The sequence below is a fragment of the Triticum dicoccoides genome, chromosome 6B (assembly GCF_002162155.2).
Source record: "Triticum dicoccoides isolate Atlit2015 ecotype Zavitan chromosome 6B, WEW_v2.0, whole genome shotgun sequence".
In the NCBI taxonomy this organism is placed as follows: Eukaryota; Viridiplantae; Streptophyta; class Magnoliopsida; order Poales; family Poaceae; genus Triticum; species Triticum dicoccoides.
In genome coordinates, this window is record NC_041391.1 from 364,501,559 (window position 1) to 364,506,656 (window position 5,098).

Sequence of the window (5,098 nt, forward strand, 5' to 3'; positions counted from 1 at the left end):
GGGGGGTGCAGTGTATCGGTGGAAGAGGGTGGGGCGCCCCGCGGCACGATTTCGCCCTTAGATTTGGTCGGAATCGCCGGCGGTGGACGGGCGAAACTAATAGCAGGCGGCGGCGGAAGGAGGTGGGGAAAGGGCGCGGGCTGAAATGTCCCTCCCGCCAACCGCTTTCCTAGGATACGGGGCACCGTAGGGGCGGGGCGGAAATCTGCGTATTCGCGAGTTGGGGTTGAGATTTTGCCGCGCCCCTCAAATTTTTTTACAGGGCGGACGCGTTTGCGGGGTCTGGTCGGGCAGCTTTTTCCGCGCCGACCCGCATTTTGACGGTTATTTTGCGGGTCACGGCATTATACAGGGTCTACTAGAGATGCTCTAAGAACATCTCTCCGTAAAACTCCGGCAAAGTGCGGGACGGTTTACTGGACAGGCCAAAAAGAGGCTCGATTAGATCCGCGAAAAAGGGCTCGGTTGGTAAAATTTTTAAAGGACACACGTAACCCACCCCCGTTTCTGTTATATATTCATGCAATGATACTTTTTAGGCCCCAATCCACCTCTGTAGCGAACCTTCTCCCTTCGGCGAGAAATCCTTTCCCCTCCGGCAGCCATTTCCGGTGCCTCCGGCCACTGTACCTCTCTGTCGATATTGACCGTAGGTGCATGGCATGGTGGTGGCGACGATTTCGGTCGTCGCGGGAGGGGGACTTCGGGTGCCGCGGTGGAGGCGGCGCGCGCGGAGGCTCCATCGCCCACAAGCGCCGGAACGTCGACAAGGCCGGGGGCTCTGGCCTCCGCCCTCCCGTGTCAGACAGGAAACGGGAGGCGGCGCGCACGCGCGGCGCTAAGTCCTGCAGCGCCGGTGCGAGCTCGCGTGCATGGAAGATCTTTCGGCGTTGTGGCCGGCTCTTCCACCCGGCGATCCAGTGGCAGCGCATGGCCGAGCGGGCATGGTTTGCGGCAAGGGCCGCCGCCGACGCCGAAGATGCAGTTGTGCAGCTACCAGTGCTTTGGGAGGATTACCAGCTCCAAACCCGGATCTCTGATTCGCTGATCTACGACACGATTCACGGAGGAAAGTTGCTGCCCGCCGAGGTCATCTCCAGCGGTGAGGACGGCGAGGGCGACGATGGCGACTCCGACGTATAGAACCCCGGTGATGTTTAATTAGAAGTAGACCCCCGCCCACCAATGGCGGCGACAACGGCTCCAGCAAGGACTCTGGCAATGAGTAGATCCCCTATGTTATGTTTCGGTTTTATGTTTAATTATGGTTTATACTAAGACTCCCCTATGCTATGTGTGATGAACTCCCGTATGTTATGCTATGTTGGTTTGATGAACACCGGCGAGATGTTTTTAGCGAGAAGTAGTTTGTTTAAATTTGTGTCATATGTAGAATCGCTATGCGATATCTGTTCTTGTAGCATGCACAGCGTCCTGCAAAAATCGTTTACGAGGTACCATAAACGGGTTTTTCAGACCAACGGCTTGCAGGATCTGCTAGAGATGCTCTAAGAGCATCTGTAACAGATCCGGTAATTCATTTACGGGATATTGTAATTCGATTTTACAGTAGACACGACAGAACATATCCTGTAACATGGACAACATAATTTAAACATAAATACTTCGCGCCACAATACTTCGCTAGAATTAAGACAGAGTTCATGACAAACTTGACACATACGGGAACCTAAATCTAACTACTCATCACCATCCTTCTTGACATAGAGATGGTACTCCATCAAGGAGTTGGAGAGGACGAAGGAAAGGTCGTACTCCTTCGCCGCCTCCAGCCACGCCGCAGCACCATCTTCTTTGGTGGCGGCCGCCTCCTTCGCCTCAACACCCCTCGGAGTTGCTTGGTCGTTGGCCAGAAGATTCTGTGGAGGCGGTAGAAGTTCCACCACTCCCGTGGAGCTCGAAAATTGATGTGTATTCGAGTCATAGGAGCTGCTGGTACTCAGCGATATGCTCGTATTGGTGATGTTATTGTTGCTGTAATCAAAGAAGCATTGCCCCAAATGCCTCTAAAAAGATCCGAAGTAATTCGAGTTGTAATTGCTGCTTGAGCCGTACGAGATGAAATTTTCATATACGGCTCTTAGAGGGGGACTCGGGTTAGTTACCTATCTCAATAAAGTATATGATTGATTTGAGGAACGTCTTGAAATTCAGGCAATTGCAGATGATATGATGCGCATATAACTATCATAAAAACATCTACAAATATTACATGGTAAATTAAAAATCAGGTACTTTTGTTTTGTTGTACACGTGATTTAACCGACAAGAATATGTTGTTACACTCATTATGCATGTTACTTATACTCAGAAACGGAGGGGGTCAAAGAGTCAACAAGAGAGGGCACTTGGAGATGGAAGATGGAGATGCATGTACGTTCAATTCACAGGAAAAAATACTCACTGCATGCGCCATGTCAATTCATCCATCACGCATGCAACATGGGCCACAACGTTCAAGTGCACAAGACCATGAACGTTGGACTTTGCTCCCAGGAGAAAGAAAAACAACCACGTACATGGTCTTCGGATCGTTTGGTACGCCGTGCAACACTTGGTCACCAAAGCATTAGCTAACAAGCCGTGTACGCCTCCCGTACGGGCTCAGGATGACCCATCACCCAACAATCAAAGGCGGCGGCCGTGTTTAATAAAGGGACTGTCTATTTAGCATTTGACTGTTTTTTAATTCGAGAACATTCAAATTTCCGGACAAATAAACAACTAACACCTGTATGTCCAAAACCTTCCACCCCTACAACTGTATGTTTTGTATTTGAAAGAAAACTGTTCGGGCTAATCTCTGACCCGGTTCACCTGCACGCAGCTCTCCTACTCCAATTGAAATAGGACGATCCACAGGTCAGCAATACTCCTATTCCAATTCATTAAAAAAAAGACTCCTACTCCAATTGTTCGCTCTCTTCACCTCTTGCATGAGCAAATTAGGAGGATCTTTCTTCATCTACAAAAGAGACAGATCAATAGCAAACTGTAAATTTGGGAAACTATATGAACTTTGCAAGCTACATGTAGCAATTATAATGACATGAACATGGAAATTACACTAAAATTCTGACATGGTTTACATGTAAGCGGGTAAAAACAGTGTAAATAGAAGACATATCAACAACATCTGTAAATCTGGGAAATTACATAACCTTCGCATGCTACATGTAGCAGGAAATTACTCTAAAATATTGAGGTAGTTCCAATGTAAAATCTAGGGTAATTTTCAGAAACATTCAGTAGCAGAAACTAATGACAATGCAAGTAAAAACGGATGACACTAAAAATACCCAAGAGTTACACTGAAAGTGACCAAGATTTACAGTGTAAATCCCCCTATAAATTACATAGTACATACACGGTAATTACACTGCAAGCACACAAGGAATTACACCTGTAAAAACTGATGAGATTACACAAAATTACAGTGTAAGTGAGCAGGAATTACATTGTGAAACCCAAGAATCCAAAGCTTGTAATTACAGTGCAAGTGACCAAGAATTACATTGTAAAACCTCTATAAAATACAATATACATACAATGTAATTACACAGCAAGTACCCATGGCTTACACTGTAATACCCAAGCTTTACGGTGAAAGTGCTTACAGTGCAATACCCTCAAAGAATACAGAAAAAATACACAGGGAATTAGAATGAAATTATGCAGGGATTTGCAGTGATGAAGCTATGCGGTAAAAACCCAATGAATTACAATAAAACTTCAGAGCTACTTCACTATAATTTACAGTGCATGTTCCGAGGATACACTTGGAATACCCCAACTATTGGAAGCAAAAATACATAAAGTACACTGTTTAAGTACCCAGCAAAATTCATCAATATCTAAACGGTTTGTTGCTCAATATTATGTTGATACTGGCATTTTTTGTTCAAATATGCCAGATGAGGAGCATGATAAAGAGTTAAAGACAACAACTGAAGATGATCTATTGAGATTGTCACAGGAAGAACTCATTCTAAATGTGAGTTACACATTTGTTTCAGAATATGTTGAAAGACACTATAGGAACATTCTAAATACATAAATAATAATAAAAGCTCACAACAAATATGCCGCAGGACACATTTTCTATCACCGCGCTTCTACATTCCGATATTATATTCATGGTAAAAGCAAAATTCAAATACCACAGAGCTATCTGAGAAAAGCACAACTATAGAAAACAAATTGCCCTTTTGCTTGCAGGTACACTCAGGAGATGGGCCTATGAACATGGACGCAGATGATAATTTCCTTTCAAGCATTTTACTTTCTGAAATGACAAAAACACATGGGCCACCCAAAGAAAATACCCAAAACAAAATCAAAATAGTACAAGAAAAGGAAAACACACTTGATTCAAATAGAACTTCAAAAGAGATTTGTCAAACCCTCCTTCATCACCAGATAGTTCCTGCAAAAATATATTAAAAAGTCGACAGACTAAAATTAAATAAAACAACCTCAATAACTAAGAACAATAAAATAAAGATAGATAAGAAGAAAGAAATAACTGCCGTAGACATAGGATAAGAACCATCTTCCGCACAGTCGTTAGGTACAATAGGTTCACCCACAGAATCTGCATTGTCAAGAGATGATACTAACCAAACGTCCAGATGAGAGACTTTCCGTAGCCTACTCATTAAACTAAAACATATAAACAGAATACATGAAGGAGGAAAAGAAAATAAGTAAAATAGTAGAACAAATCTCCATACACTTCATTAAAGAATACACATGAACAGCTAATGCAACGCTATTTACTAGACAAATCTAGAAAGAACACAAAAACAATCATCAACCTAAAACAGGACCTCTGCTCAATACTACTGCAACGGAGACACACTAGCACAATAAAAGAAGAAAATAAAAAAGCAAGAAAATACATGAATTGTAGTCCTAAAAGCATGCTAATTACACTGCAAAATCAGAGGTAAATCAACTGTGATCTATCTGACAAATACGTTGTAAGCCCTACAACAATTACAGTGTTGAAGCATTCAAATTACAGTGTAAATCTGCAGTAAATTACAGTGTAAGCCCTCCAATTCAAAGGTAAAAT